At 40.8% G+C, this 17,272-nt stretch overlaps 1 protein-coding gene across 1 annotated transcript in view; it reads right to left on the bottom strand.

Moving 5' to 3' along the window:
• LOC115209117 overlaps window positions 1-17,272 on the bottom strand; it is a 44,348-nt gene that overhangs the window by 8,750 nt on the left and 18,326 nt on the right. The gene's annotated exons all lie outside the window — the stretch shown is intronic.

The raw sequence follows: 17,272 nt of genomic DNA, 5'->3' as shown, positions 1-17,272 counted from the left end.
GAAGCGGAGCAATCTTCTTTCGATACTATAACTCGTAACTTTATATATGGAAAGTTATCACCAATATTGACAGACAGCCAAAATAGTTGTGCTGCTGCTGCTGAGTATGAATGTATGAATGTATATATACGAGGGGAAGTCAAAAATTATCCACACTTTCGCCTTAACATATCTTGTTATTGTCACACTGCCTTCTGTGCATGTGTGCTTATAGTTGGTACTATTGTGGTCACGTGATCAAAGTTTGAGCCTGATCGTGCCATTTTTCTTTCTGGCTTCACAGTGTAAGTATGGCTGCACCACAAGCAATGTACACCAAAGAAGAACAGAAAGCAGTGATCTGATTTCTCTGGAAAAGGGTTGTAAGATCAACAGTGCAAGATACAATGCTTCGCTGCCCAACAAAATGAAGCCAGCAATTTGCACCAAATGCCTACTGTCGAAGAAAGTTTTGTTGATGCATGACAATGCACTCCCACACATGGCCACCCAGGCTGTTGAAACCATTAACCAATTGGGTTTTGAGGTGCTGGAACATGCTGCCTACAGCCCAAACCAGATCTCGCCCCTTTCTGACTATCATATCTTTGGACCGCTCAAAGATGGTTTACGAGGTCGTCGATTTCCTATGGATGAAGATGTGAAGGAAGCGGTGTATAAATGGTTGCACGACCAACCGGAAACCTTCATCTTGGAGGGAATATGCAAACTTGTGGACCGCTGGACCAAATGCATCGAAAAGGAAAGGGACTATATGGGAAAATGATGTACTTGTTTATCCCCTGCTTTTGTGTAAATACATTGAAAATAGTCCGTATACTTTTTGATTCCCTTTTGTATATGTTAGTTAGTTAGTTAGTTAGTTAATTTGGCTCAAAAGCAAATAGCAAGGCCATGTAGGGGGACATGGAGTTAAGTACAGGGTGGTGTTCATGTAAAGAGTTCAGGCCACTTGAGGTCAAGGGAGGCTTTGAACAAAGCGGTCGTCGGCATCTTCACCATCTCGTCTGGCAGCTTGTTCCACAAGCTGGATATGTATGTGGATTATGTATGTCCTTTATTCCCATTTGTTCACTTGCTAATCCACAGCTGGGACCGTAACAGGTGCTCCCACCCTGGGTTAGATCAGACCTGGTCACAATAGAGGCTAAGAGGTGGTTCCACACTCCTCAAAAACCTGATAACTATAAAACAGGGCCTCACTACCAAGGGCAGTTTAAAATCACATGCCAGTTCCTGTTTGAACATTCTTCTATGAAAAAGTAGACATGTATAAAAGCCCTGAAGTACTGCTGGGTCCTGGTTGTCTTAACCTTTGTTGTGGCAGATTTTATAACTGATTGTGCTGAAAAGTTGGCTCATTGCTGTGTAATACTTTATCCACTCAAAGTAAATTCACAAACAGGAAGTTCTTGCTCTGAAAATCTACAAAGACTGAGTTTAAGAAGTGGTCTTACTTGGTCAAGAGTCAACTCCCACCATTTAAGTATGTATGCATGTGTGTTATAATATGTGTGTGTGTGTATATATATATATGTATATATATACATACACACACACATAGATTCAGATGAATATGATACTTAAGTTGAGACACCAGAATTTAGTATGGTATTACCCATACAATTTAAAATAAGGAGATTAAAATCAAAATAAGCAACAAGGATATCTTCTGGATATCCTTGTTGCTTTTTTGATTTATATATATATATAATATATATATATATAGATAGATAGATAGATAGATAGAGAGAGAGATGGATAGATAGATAGATAGATAGATAGATAGATAGATAGAGAGATGGATAGATAGATAGATAGATAGATAGATAGATAGATAGATAGATAGATAGAGAGAGAGAGATGGATAGATAGATAGATAGATAGATAGATAGATAGATAGAGAGAGAGAGATGGATAGATAGATAGATAGATAGATAGATAGATAGATAGATAGATAGATAGATAGATAGATAGAGAGAGAGAGATGGATAGATAGATAGATAGATAGATAGATAGAGAGAGAGAGATGGATAGATAGATAGATAGATAGATAGATAGATAGATAGATAGATGGATAGATATGTTTCTTTATTAGCCACACAGGGCTGCACACAGATAGAACAAATTACAAGGTAGAGCTTTTCTTTTGAAGGTAAAAAAAATTTTTTTTTAAAAAAAAAAAAAAGGGGGTGTCGATCAAAAGGGATCGTAAAAGGAGAGAAAGAGGACAAAAAAAGGGGGGGGGGTAAAAAAAAAGGGGGAGAGGAAAAAAAATTGATCAATAGGGATCGTTATCACAGAAATGTCAATATGAAGTGTAAAGGGGAGGACGGGTGAGGTTTACCCGTGGAAAGAAAAGCCTACGGAAAAGACCACGGTAACCTCGGTCAATGAAGTCACATGTTATATTTCTTTTTTTTTTTTTTTTTTTATTGCAAATAAGCAACTCTCTGTATTAATTTTTACGGTTCATAGAATCATAGTCAAGGTGGCTTCGTCATTCATACGTGCCATCCTTGCTACATTCACCCATCTTTTTTTAAAACATTCACTAGACAAACTTGCCTCTCTACTCTCACTTTTTCTTCAAGTGATACTTGAAGAAGTTGATGAGAGATTGACCAGAAGGAAAGTGTTTGTCTCTAATCCTTTCAGACGCGTCCACCAGATACATTCTTTCGCCATAGCCACAAGTATGATAAAAATAGCTCTTCCTTCCCGTTTGAAGGAAGGAGGCGTGACGATATTAACGATAGACTCGGCTGATAAACCGACATGTTCCACACGTGACAGCAGTCATTCGACATAAGCCCACAGGTGGGAAATTGCTGGACACTGCACGATTGCGTGCAGAGCGGTTTCGTCGCTCTGCCCACATCTCGGGCAGGTCGGCCCCGTGTTTCTCGAGCCATGCCTATAGAGCTTATCCCGAACGGGTAGCGCTTCTCGGTAGCACCGCCAGGCCAGGGATCTCTGGAAGTTGTCCATAGGTCCCGGGCCGAAAGTCGTTTGAAACAGGCGGGTCAGGTATTCCTCGTCGACGCCCAGGTTTGCCCCGAGCTCGTCGTCGTACCTCCCCTCCACTAATCCCCTATAGAATGCTTTGGTTGTGTTGAAGTCACTCAAGGTCGACCCGGGACAGCAGAGTTGCTTGAGAGCAACGCGACACCTGCGGTGCCATTCGCCCTTCCTCGGCCTCTTTTTGATCCACGACTGTAGTTCGGTCATGGAGACGAGTTGCGGGAATGCGTGCCTCACAAACGGCGACCACACCTGTTCACCGTCGTCTACATAGAGCCGGAGATGTCGCAGTCTCAGCGCGTGTCTGCGCATCATCAACCACAGCATGCCCAGCCCTCCTTTTAACGGGTGTTGACAGCAAATGGATCGCCTGACCATCGGGACGCATCCTTTCCACAAGAAGCGGAAGAGGATGCGTTCTAGCTTGGTGATGGTAGGGTCGGGACAAGGTACGACGGTCAGGCGGTAGTAGATGATGGACGCGATGTACGCGTTCACCACCTCCGCCCGACCTTTTAGGGACAGTTTCCTCTCGGCCCATTGCTGGGCGAGAGTGACCACCCTACTCGTTATCTCGTTCCAGTTCTTCTCCATTTGGAGGTCCGGACCGAACCAGACCCCGAGCAACTCAACCGGGCCGTCTGTCCAGCGTCCCACGACGGAGGTACTGGTGGACGGCATGGGCTTGCTTCTCCAGGTGCCGAGCCGCAAGCCCACTGACTTTTCCTGGTTGATTTTTGCTCCTGTCACCGCTTCGTAGTCTTTCAGTGTCTCGCCGACCCGCTCGATGTGCTCGTGGCTTGACACTATGACGGTGACGTCGTCCGCGTATGCAGACACGCTCGTCCCGCATCCTAATTCTCGTGGGATGCCCCTCAGAGTCGCCAGCTTCCGCAGTAGTGGCTCAAGAGTCAATACGTATAGAAGCGCCGAGAGGGGGCATCCCTGACGGACCGAACGTACAATGTCGAAGGGTCTCAATAGATGTCCATTTACGCGAATTACCGAACGGATGCCTCTGTACAAGGCACCTATCCAGCTGCGGAAGACGGGACCGAAACCAGCCGCTCTCAGGACTGCCTCCAAGTATCGATGGTCTACCCTATCAAAGGCTTTCGATTGATCCAAGTTGATCAGGGCCCCACCCATGCCAGGTTCGTTAACTACCCTGTCTATGATGTAGCGCATCAGATGGAGGTTGTCATGGATGCTCCGGCCCGGCACGGCGCACGTTTGTGTGTTGTCGACCAGTTTCTCCATGACAAGCGCCAACCTCTTGGCTAACACCTTTGTCAAAATTTTCAGGTCTGCATTGAGCAGAGTGATTGGCCTAAAGTTATCTATAATGTTTCCCTTGTTTGGATCTTTCTTCAGCAGAGTTACAGCTCCTCGACTCACAAAACCGGGTATGCTCCTGTTTTGCTGCCAGTTGCAGTATACCGCTGCTAAGACGTCTCCAAACAAGTCCAAACAAGATAGATGGATAGATAGATAGACAGACAGACAGATAGATAGATAGATAGATAGATAGATAGATAGATAGATAGATAGATAGATAGATAGATAGATGGAAAGATATGTTTCTTTATTAGCCACACAGGGCTGCACACAGACAGGACAAATTACAAGGTAGAGCTTTTCTTTTGGGGATAAAAAGGGGGTTTGGTTTTCGATCAAAAGGGATTGTAAAATCAAAAGATAGATAGATGGATAGATAGATTGATAGACAGACAGACAGACAGTCAGAAAGGGAATTCTGTCTAGGAAGAGGAAGAAGGAAAGGTCTATATTAAGTTGTTAGTCTCTATGTGGAGAGAAAATGGGAATATCTGGCAGTGACACAGGGATATATTGATCTATCTATGTGACTGGTGATGAATCATAGAGGAAACGTAATAGGCTCTGTCGCCATGGTTACACTAACAATAAGTGATTTGCAGTGGGAAGGGGAATTAGATAGATAAGAGGGGCATAGCTGTGTGGTTAAGAAGTTTGATTCAGAGTCACATGGTTTTTGGTCCACTGTACAACATTTGGAACAAGGGTCTTTGAGTATAACCCTCGCTTGACCCAAATCTTATGAAACAATTTGGTTGACTAAAGCTGTGTATGTGTGTATATATAATATATATAATATATATAATATATATATATATATATATATATATATATATATATATATATATATATATATATATATATATATATATATATAAATATTAGGGAGTATAACTCCAAACTTACAGGGAAAAATTCAAATTTCACAATATGAATATATAAAATATAAATTAGAGATAAAACCACTATTATGCAACTCAAACAGTGATAGACATAAACCAAAACATAAAAAACAAATAATAAAACATATAACTAGATCTCAAAAAGTATAGAATGAATGTTATTATTTTATATACTTATTATTTGTTATTTTATATATTTATCATTCATTTTATACTTTTTGAGATCTAGTTATAAGTTATATGTTTTATAAAAATATATATTATTTGTTATTTATGTATTGGTTTATGTCTATCACTGTTTGAGTTGCATAACAGTGGTTTTATCTCTAATTTATATTTTATACATACATGTATATGATTCAGTTTTTGGGAGTAATAGATATATGGTTATTCTATTTCAAATAATACAAAAAAATAACCTAATGAATATATCTGAAGGTAAACTCGTGGTATCTATTTTCACATCAGGAAATGATACTTTAAAGGATATAGCCAGTATATCAGCAGGGTATAAAATATACTTCTTTATCACCTACTTAAGTTAAAATTAAAATTATAAATTATGAAAGAACTACACGTGTTTCAGTTTTGGAAGATTATAATATATATATATACATATACATACACTTACACATATAAATATATATGTGCAATCATCATATTTACAATTCTATCAACACATCTTCAGGTTCTTTTTCAAAATATTGTTAATCTAATTTTACATCACCTTAAAATTAAGTGGTAAATTAAACATTAAATTAAACATTAAAAATTAAAAATTATACTTCATAAAGTTGAGAATTAAAAATTAAAAATTATAGATTATCTATTATATAAAATTCGTTTTGTCTGTCTGTGTGTGTGTCTTCTAGGATCTCAGGCATCCTCCATACGATTGCGCTCAAATTTGATATGTAGATACCGACGGTATCAGGGTGTGTGTAAGTCTTTAAAAAATTACAAAAATCGATTCCAGGTGAGAATGCGATCGATAAAGCTGTTTTCGTCCTGCTTTTCTTCCGTCAGCCTGTACCGATCTCTAAATGTGTAGGGAACCTATGGGAGAGGTAGACCCAGAAAGACATGGGACAAAGTGTTGAAGCATGATCTTTAAATGTTGGGTCTCATGGAGGCAATAATAAATGATGGAGACCTTTGGTGATTTGCTGTGCTTGAGAAGACTCATCAAACCAAGTGAAATTGTAGTCATGGCCGATACTGCTGTCATGTAAGAAGCACCTGTGATGGTGTCACACAAAAGCTCCCATGCCAATGACTCATCAAAGCACCTGTGCTGGTGACATGTATATGCAACCGTGCTAGTAGCTTGGAGTGGTTGGTGTTAGGAAGGGAATTCAACATAGAAACCATGCCAGATCAGACTGGAACTGTGCACCACTTACCGGCTTACCAATCCCAGTCATACTCTCTCACCCATGCCAGATGATATATATATGATGGTCTACTTTCAGTTTCCATCTACCAAATCCACTCACACAGCTTTGATTGACCCAAGGGTATTGTAAAGGACACTTGCCCGAGGTGTCACATAGTGGGACTGAACCCAGGACCATGTGATTGGTAAGCAAACAACCATGTGGTTGGGAAGCAAGCTTCTTATTTCTTTATTACCCACAAGGGGCTAACCATAGAAGGGACAAACAAGGACAGATAAGGGGATTAAGTCGATTACATAGACTCCAGTGCATAACTGGTACTTAATTTATCGACCCCGAAAGGATGAAAGGCAAAGTCGACCTCGGTGGAATTTGAACTCAGAACGTAATGGCAGACAAAATACTTAGTTCTTTACTACCCACAAGGGGCTAAACACAGAGGGGACAAACAAGGACAGAGAAACGGATTAAGTCAATTACATCGACCCTAGTGCGTAACTGGTACTTATTTAATCGACCCCGAAAGGATGAAAGGCAAAGTCGACCTCGGTGGAATTTAAACTCAGAACGTAGTGGCAGACGAAATACTGCTAAGCATTTTGCCTGGCGTACTAATGCTTCTGCCAGCTCGCTTTGTGGTAAGAAGCTTCTGTAAGCTTCTTACCACACAGCTACACCTGCACCTACTTTTGGAGAGTACAAATTTGTTATTCTTCAACAAGAATATTACTGAAAGTGACTCTGAACTGTCGGTCAATTAGAGCAGTCCAACAATGGCTTAACTGGCCAAAACTTCAAAATCATAATAATATTTTTGTTTAAGAATAATACATACATATGTATGTATATAGGGAGAGTTTACGAAAAAAACAAAAGATAAAGACAGGTGGTGTGCAAAACAAACAGATGTTTTAGTATAACGCTCAGGAATAGAAAAAGTCTTTTATGTTTCGAGCCTACACTCTTCTACAGAAAGGGACACAGAAAAAACAAGGAGAGAAACAAGGCGAGAAAAAAAAATGTGTGTAGTGGCTAACGATCTATCATGGCATGTTTATGCCTGTGTGTGCATCTATGTGTACATGCATGCAACGAGCATGTATATGTGCATGAGTTCATATTTGTAGTCTATGAAAGTTGCTTGCTATAAGCAACATTGTTATTGTTAATTCTCCTTTCAAAAATTCTCAGTTCACTTGACCCCTTTGAAGACATGTGAAATAATGATACCTCACTTGAAAAACAGGTAAGGATTAGCAACAGGAAGGGCATCCAGCTACAAAATGATGTCTAAATAATATATTCACCTAACCCATGCTGGTATGCAAAAATGAATGTAAAACAAATGAGCAAATAAATGACTCAACCATTGACATTGCAAAAAAAACTATTAATATTCTCGTTATCTGGCTGCAACCAGATTAGAAATGGAAACTTATCTGAAATGTTAATTGAAAATCATGATTTCAACATAGCATGTTGTTAAAATCAAAGAAATACACTTGAGATTGTGTAATAATAAAATTAACAATATCAAATTTCAATAAAGGAGATGGATAAGAAATGATATAAGTATGATCTATCTTGAAGCTGTTGAAAAACTCCTCTCAAATAGGGAAAAATATATTGGCCTGCTTAAGATCTACCCTTTAAATACCTTATTTTTCATTAAAAGGATTAATCTCTAATAAATCTCTAAACGAGGTATGAACAGTAGCTGCACGACAATGTGAAGTATATTTGCCACTTAAATATGGCTAACCACTAAGAGTGGATACTACTGTAGCTTGTAGCCCCAGGAGAACATCTTCTCCAGCTGGCTATTGACACACCCTCTGTGCCCTATCAGTATTTGCAAAGGGAAGCCATCCTTCCCATCGTCAACCTGACATGATACGTATGGACCTGGGTTTCTGAGTATTTACCCGTCGTCAGCGCACGACAATCACCGGTCTCCGATGCGAAGGGGTTCTAATGCAAATATTTATATCCTTTTTCCAGTGACAAAAAATCACTGATCTCGAAAAAGTGTAAACAAGCAATAATAAATCTCTGAACGTGGTATAAACAGTAGCTGCACGACAACGTGAAGTATATTTGCCACTTAAATTAATCGCTATTCACTTGTTGCTAGATGAATCTAGAAAATGCAAACTGCTAACTGCACTGGTTAACCTTTTATCATTTAATACTATTCTTTCATATGTAATGCTTGTTCATTCATATCGTTTTGTGTTAATCTTGTATTATCTTGTAGCTTTCAGATTTCAATGATGAGATTGTATACTTTCAGAATTACATTGTAAGGTAGGTGGGAAAAGCCAGATCTGAATGGGTTGAGTATAAAAGAGGTAGAATATTTGTGTCAGACATAGCTGGTTTAACCCTTTCATTACTGTATTTATTTTGAGATGCTCTGTGTTTCTTTCAATTAATTTGAAATATAACGAAGAATTTAGTAAAATAACTTAGTTATTGTTCAGCTAGTGTTAGGAACATAAATTGAGACTAAGGTTTGGTGGAAGATTTTAATTCAAAACTTATGAAAACAAGACATTTGTACTACAGAGCCAGAGGTGATTTCAGCCAAGTTGGTAACTAAAGGGTTAAAAATATCATGGTAACTTTAACCCTTTTGCTACCATATTTCTATTGAGATGCTCTGTGTTTCTTTCAATTACTTTAAATATAACAAAGAATTTAGTAAAATAACTTAGTTATCATTCAACTAATGTTAGAACATAAATTGTGACTAAGGTTTGGTGGAAGATCTTTATTCAGAACTTATGAAAACAAGACATTTGTACTACAGAGCCAGAGGTGATTTCAGCCGGGTTGGTAACTAAAGGGTTAAAAATATCATGGTAACTTTAACCCTTTTGCTACCATATTTCTATTGAGATGCTCTGTGTTTCTTTCAATTACTTTAAATATAACAAAGAATTTAGTAAAATAACTTAGTTATCATTCAACTAATGTTAGAACATAAATTGTGACTAAGGTTTGGTGGAAGATCTTTATTCAGAACTTATGAAAACAAGACATTTGTACTACAGAGCCAGAGGTGATTTCAGCCGGGTTGGTAACTAAAGGGTTAAATGTTAAAGGGATAAGCAGGAAAGAAAGCTGTATCAAGTTTGGTTTCCTCCGTATGAACCGGAATAACTAAAGTCATTTAAAATAACAATAAAAAAAATAAAAAACGAAAAGTACAAATATCTGTGTTACTCAATCACATGATTCTAATCTGGGACAGCTGCATACTTTTGCTAACTGGATCAGTCACACAGAAGAAGGGTCATACACTCAGCAACAAGTAGGGTGTGGTTTTGCATGGCATTTCCTGAACTCTCATCTTTTCTACTCTAGCCTCTCTCTCTCCCCCTCTCTCTCCCTCCTTCTCTCTCTCTCCCTCCTTCTCTCTCTCTCCCTCCTTCTCTCTCTCTCTCTCTCCCTCCTTCTCTCTCTCTCTCCCTCCTTCTCTCTCTCTCCCTCCTTCTCTCTCTCTCTCTCCCTCCTTCTCTCTCTCTCCCTCCTTCTCTCTCTCTCCCTCCCTCCCTCCTCTCTTGTATCATGACATATTCCTGCCTTTGACAAATCACGACTTGTTCCTCCTTCATTTATTTCTGTCTCTTACAACATCACCCAGTCCTTTCTCCCACTTCACATTCATTCATCTCTCTTCCTCCAGTCAAACATCTTCATTCTCTGGCTTCCTCTCGCCCCCCACCCCCCTCACCACCAGCTCAAGAATTATCGTTGTTGGGAAACAAACTTATTGGTTATTGGCAGGTTATTGAAATCTGAAATAATTCCTTCGGGATAAAGAGAGTCAGGATTAAAACAAACTGTTATAAACAGACATATAATCTTTTAATTGTTTGTTTGTTTCAGTCATTTGACTGTGGCCATGCTGGAGCACCGCCTTTAGTCGAGCAAATCGACCCCAGGACTTATTCTTTGTAAGCCCATTACTTATTTTATCGGTCTCTTTTGCTGAATCACTAAGTTACAGGGACATAAACACACCAGCATCGGTTGTCAAGCGATGCTGGGGGAACAAACACAGACACACAAACATATACACACACACACACACAAACACACACACCACACACACACACACACACACACACACACACACAACACACACACACACATATATATACATACATAAATATATACGATGGGCTTCTTTTAGTTTCTGTCTACCAAATCCACTCACAAGGCTTTGGTTGGCCCGAGGCTATAGTAGAAGACACTTGCCCAAGAGGCTACACTGTGGGACTGAACCCAGAACCCAGTGGTTGGTAAGCAAACTACTTACCACACGGCCACTCCTGCGCTTAGCTCCTTACCACACAGCAATGATTTAAATGCAAATTTATATAAACATCTTTATCTTTTTGTCTTTTACTTGTTGCAGTCATTAGACTGTGGCCATGCTGGGGCACGCTGCCTTGAAGAAATTTTAGTTGAATGAATTGACTCTAGTATTTATGTTTTTAATTTTAAGCTGAGTGCTTATTCTATTGGTCTCTTTTTCTGAAATGCCCTGAGTTATAGGAATGTAAACACACCATCAGCAGTTCTCAAGCAGTGGTGGGGAACAAATACACACACACACGGTCAGCCCAAGGCTAAAGTAGAAGACACTTGTCCAAAGTACTACACAGTGCGACTGAACCCAGAACCCAGTGGTTGGTAAGCAAACTACTTACCACACGGCCACTCCTGCGCTTAGCTCCTTACCACACAGCAATGATTTAAATGCAAATTTATATAAACATCTTTATCTTTTTGTCTTTTACTTGTTGCAGTCATTAGACTGTGGCCATGCTGGGGCACGCTGCCTTGAAGAAATTTTAGTTGAATGAATTGACTCTAGTATTTATGTTTTTAATTTTAAGCTGAGTGCTTATTCTATTGGTCTCTTTTTCTGAAATGCCCTGAGTTATAGGAATGTAAACACACCATCAGCAGTTCTCAAGCAGTGGTGGGGAACAAATACACACACACACGGTCAGCCCAAGGCTAAAGTAGAAGACACTTGTCCAAAGTACTACACAGTGCAACTGAACCCAGAACTATGTGTTTGAAAAGCGAGCTCCTTATTTCTTTATTGCCCACAAGGGGATAAATATAGAGGGGACAAATAAGGACAGACAAAGGGATTAAGTCGATTATATTGACCCCAGTGTCTAACAAGTACTTAATTTATCGATCCCGAAAGGATGAAAGGCGAAGTCGACCTTGACGGAATTTGAACTCGGAAACTAACGGCAGACAAAATACCTATTTCTTTACTATCCACGTAAAAGCACCATCCATTCGTGTCCGTTGCCAGCCTCACCTGGCCCCTGTGCCAGTGGCACGTAAAAAGCACCATCCGTTCATGGCCGTTTGCCAGCTCCGTCTGGCACCTGTGCGGGTGGCACGTAAAAGCACCCACTACACTCACGGAGTGGTTGGCATTAGGAAGGGCATCCAGCCATAGAAACACTGCCAGATCAGACTGGGCCTGATGCAGCCTTCTGGCTTCACAGACCCCAGTTGAACCGTCCAACCCATGCTAGCATGGAAAGCAGGCGCTAAACAATGATGATGATGATGATGATGATGAAGGACAAACTCAGAAAGTAGCGGCAGACGAAATACCGCTAAGCATTTTGCCTGGCGTGCTAACATTTCTGCCAGCAAGCTTCTTACCACACAGTCACGCCTGTGTCTATGGATATGAATGGAAATAAGACAGGGGATAAATTAGCAAATGAAATAAAAGAAAGTGTACAAAGAAAAACAATGGAAAAATCGTCAAATATCACAAATTAAATAAACAACAACAACAACAACAATAGTACCAAGAGCACTCAGAGAGTGTAAACTTCTGCCAAGGCAAGCAATATCCTCTCAACGATTAGCCAGAGATGATTTTTAAAATGAGAATATCTGAAATAAAATCGCTCTCACAAACGAGAATACTAAAAATGAACCTGACCACTCTCAAAAATTAAGTAAAAAAAAAAAACAAGAAAACTAAAAATAATCCAGAATCTTTGTCTGGGACCAGATCTATCTCAAAATCTAATCAGTTTGTGCCAGTCATGAGGCCAAACATCCCTCAAAGTTTCATTCAAATCCATCCAGCGGTTCTTGAGATATCTTATCCATGGACAAACAAACAAACACAAGTAAAAACAATACCTCCACCTTAGCGAAGGCATAGGTAATAATAATATTAGATCCACTCACAAGTATTTAGTTGGCTTGAGGCTGTGGTGGGAGACACTTGCCCAAGGTGTCACACTGTGGGACTAAACCCAAAATCATGTGGTTGAGGAGCAAGTGTCTTACCACAGAGCCATGCTTGAATCTGTGTGTCATGGCAGATACTGGTGTCATGCAAGTGGCACCCATGCTGGTGGCACATAAAGGCACCCATTACACTCTTGGAGTGGTTGGCATTAGGAAGGGCATCCAACTACAGAAAGTCATGCTAAATCAGACTGGAATTTGGTGCAGCCTTCCAGCTTACCAATCCTGGTCAAACTGTCCAACCCATGGACAATGGACGTTAAATGATGATGATGATGATGATGAATATCAAAAGTAGAAAAAATATTGGGCATAATTGAAAGATAAGCTATCAAGTTTTAATCCCCTTTTATCTCAACTAGATTTAAGCATGTTTAAAACATATCAGAAACTGAAGAATGCCAATAAACATAGATTTCGTTGTCTATGAACAGATCATATTCTTTTAAAAGATATTCTAACATGAACTCACTGTACTGAATCACCTGGGGATCATAGATAAGATCTCCCAATTCTTGGAAATTACAAAATGATTTCACAAGCATTTAAAGATTCTTTATGTCCCTCAAATATTTTCTTTTGTTCTCATGCACACACACACATACACACACACATTACATGATGCTGGCGGTCTAGTTATGACTGAGGAAGATCATCACTGACCATTTTTATCTTATTTTCTTTTTATTTGTTTCAGTCATTTGACTGGGGCCATGCTGGAGCACCACCTTTAGTCAAACAAATCGACCCCAGGACTTATTCTTTGTAAGCCTAGTATATATATATATATATATATATATATAATATATATATATTTATTTTATAGAAGGAGCTTCTACAGGACTAGAACTCAGTCCTGTAGAAGCTCCTTCTATAAAATAAATTAATTTACTCTGCTATGTATTGAGTACCTTATTGACTGTGGTTAACTCCGACTCAACCCGGGACCTATATATATATATATATATATATATATATATATATATATATATAATATATATATATATATATATATATACAGTGTACATATATATATATATCTATATTAGGGCAGCGAGCTGGCAGAATCGTTATCACGTCGGGTGAAATGCTTAGCGGTATTTCAGTTGCCGTTAAGTTCTGAGTTCAAATTCCGTCAAGGTCGACTTTGCCTTTCATCCTTTCAGGGTCGATAAATTAAGTACCAGTTAAGCACTGGGGTCGATGTAACCAACTTAAGCCTTTTGTCTGTCCTTGTTTGTCCCCTCTGTGTTTAGCCCCCTGTGGGCAATAAAGAAATATATATATATATTTATATATATCATGGCACTCCGTTGGTTACGACAACGAGGGTTCCAGTTGATCCGATCAACGGAACAACCTGCTCATGAAATTGACGTGCAAGTGGCTGAGCACTCCACAGACACATGTACCCTTAACATAGTTCTCAGGTAAATTCAGCATGACACTGACTGTGACAAAGCTGGCCCTTTGTAATACAGGTACAAGAGAAACAGGAAGCAAAGGCGAGAGAAAGTTGTAGTGAAAGAGTACAGCAGGGTTCGCCACCCCCACCCCACTGCCAGAGCCTCGTGGGGCCCCTAAATGTTTTTGCTCAATAAACACTCACAACATCTTGTCTGGGAGTCGAAACCGCGAGCCTACAACCACGAGCCTGCTGTCCTAACCACTAGGCCATTGCGCCTCCTTAAAGAAGTGGAAGCACATGGTCTAGTGGTTAGAGCAGCAGATTCACGGTTGAGGGATCGCGGGTTTGAATCTCAGACCAGTCGATGTGTGTGTTTATGAGCGAAACACCTAAGCTTCACGTGGCTCCAGCAGAAAGTAATGGCGAACTTCTGCTGACTTTTTTGCCATAACTTTCTCTCACTCTTTTCTCCTGCATCTTGCAGCTTACCTGTGACGGACCGGCATCCCATCCAGGTGGGGAACCTATACACCAAGGAAACCAGGAAACCGGTCCTTATGAGCCAGGCATGGCTCGAGAAGGAACAAACAACTCCTTAAAGAACATTCATCATCATCATCATCATCGTTTAACGTCCGCTTTCCATGCTAGCATGGGTTGGACGGTTCAACTGGGGTCTGGGAAGCCCGAAGGCTGCACCAGGCCAGTCAGATGTGGCAGTGTTTCTACAGCTGGATGCCCTTCCTAACGCCAACCACTCCGAGAGTGTAGTGGGTGATTTTATGTGCCACCGACACAGGTGCCAGACGAGGCTGGCAGACGGCCACGCTCGGATGGTGTTTTTTATGTGCCACCGACACAGGTGCCAGACGAGGCTGGCAGACGGCCACGCTCGGATGGTGTTTTTTTATGTGCCCCTGCCACCGACACAGTGCCAGACGAGGCTGGCAGACGGCCACGCTCGGATGGTGTTTTTTATGTGCCACCACGACACAGGTGCCAGACGAGGCTGGCAGACGGCCACGCTCGGATGGTGTTTCGTATGTGTCACCGACACAGGTGCTAGACGAGGCTGGCGGACGGCCACGCTCGGATGGTGTTTGTTACGTGCCCTCAGCACGGAGGCCAGTCATTGCGGTACTGGCTACGGTCACGTTCGGATGGTTTTCTCATGTGCCACCGGCACTGGTACCACAAGGATACAAATTCCATTGATGTTCATCTATTTTGATTTGGTTCGATTTGATTTGATACGATTCGATTCGATTCTCACTTGCCTCAACAGGTCTTCACAAGTGTCACAAGAAGGAAGGTATGCACAGGTGGACTGACTACGTCCCAGGTAGGGGCCACGGATTATGGCTTCACTAGTCTTGCCGGGTCTTCTCACGCACAGCATACTTCCATAGGTCTCGGTCTCTAGTCATTTCCATGGTGAGACCTAACGTCCGAAGGTCGTGCTTCACCACCTCGTCCCAGGTTTTCCTGGGTCTACCTCTTCCACGGGTTCCCTCAACTGCTAGGGATTGGCACTTTCTCACACACCTCTCTTCATCCATTCTCGCCAGACAAATTTATATTTTACACTTGTGGCTCCACAGGTGACTAATAAACCCAGCTCTTGATAAACATACACTTTCACAGATATGGCAGACCATTCTTCCCCCATTCACTATACTGGCAATGCATTTTCAAGCAGCTCATTTAAATTCTTCATGGAAACTGCATCTTTTTTTTAAAGTATTCACTCCTTCTTTTACTTGTTTCGTCTGTTGGTAGTGGCGACGGTTACTGCTTTCTCACTTGACCTCCAATATTTCACATGCCTTCAATGAAAACTTTAAAATGCTAAAAGGGTAAAGACTTCCTGTGGTCATGAATGACCATGGAATTGTACTTAGAAATTTCCCTTCTGAGGCACAAGTCTGGGCAAGGTTGTTTATGGGAGACCAGCTGTCACCCATGCATAGCCATCTCACCTCTCCACACCACCGATGTTATCCAAGGGAGAGGCAAAGGGGCCGATACAGCTTGGCACCACTGACATCACAACACATTTCTATAGCTGAGTGAACTGGAGCAACAGGAAATAAAGTGTCTTGCTCAAGAACACAACACAGCCCAGTCCAGGAATTGAACTCACAACCTCATGACTGTGGGCCAAAAGCTCTAACCACTGAGCTAAAAAGTGGGCAAAAGCCTTCACGAAAGGATCTGGATCCATTGTCCAAACGAATGAATGGAGACTTTACACCAATCCTTAAATTGTAGTCTTGGTTTCCACTAGGGGTACTCTCCATAAATAAGTACACCATCTGCTAGGGGTCTTTCAATCATTCACTCAAACAAAGTACCCAGTCCAACATAAATGGTACTTGTGTACCGTCACTTCAATGCTCAGGATGTGACTCCCCTCAACACCTCTGTGTCTGGAGTCTGCATGGACTCCAGACAAAGAGATGCTCACGATATATCTCAGATACTTCTGACAGAAAAGCTTGAGGGCCCTTATAATGATGCCTGTAATGGGTTCATGTCCCACCTGAGTAAAGAAGAGACATTAATATATATGCACAGTACACAGCAACTTTTGTTCACCTTGTGATGCCATATTGGGACCAAATACAAGACTGAAGAGCTGCCCTGAATGAAACTGTACCTTCTGAAGCCTTTGAAATATTTTACTGTCCAAGGAGCAAGTATTGCTGAGTGTGCTACCCACGTAGATAAACTTACCTGCCACTTTCGGTACTGTTTCTTCTACTAAGGCAAATAGTTTCTCAGATATAATCATGTAAAACTGTGGTGTCTCACTGATTATCTAGCAGTTGGGTTTCAAATCACCACCATGGGCTCATGCTGCAATAATTTTTAAGAACATAGTCTTC

This window comes from Octopus sinensis, linkage group LG3 (genome assembly GCF_006345805.1).
Source record: "Octopus sinensis linkage group LG3, ASM634580v1, whole genome shotgun sequence".
NCBI classification, from domain to species: Eukaryota; Metazoa; Mollusca; class Cephalopoda; order Octopoda; family Octopodidae; genus Octopus; species Octopus sinensis.
Note: the sequence above shows the minus strand (reverse complement) of the source record. Positions and strands in the feature narration are given on the sequence as shown.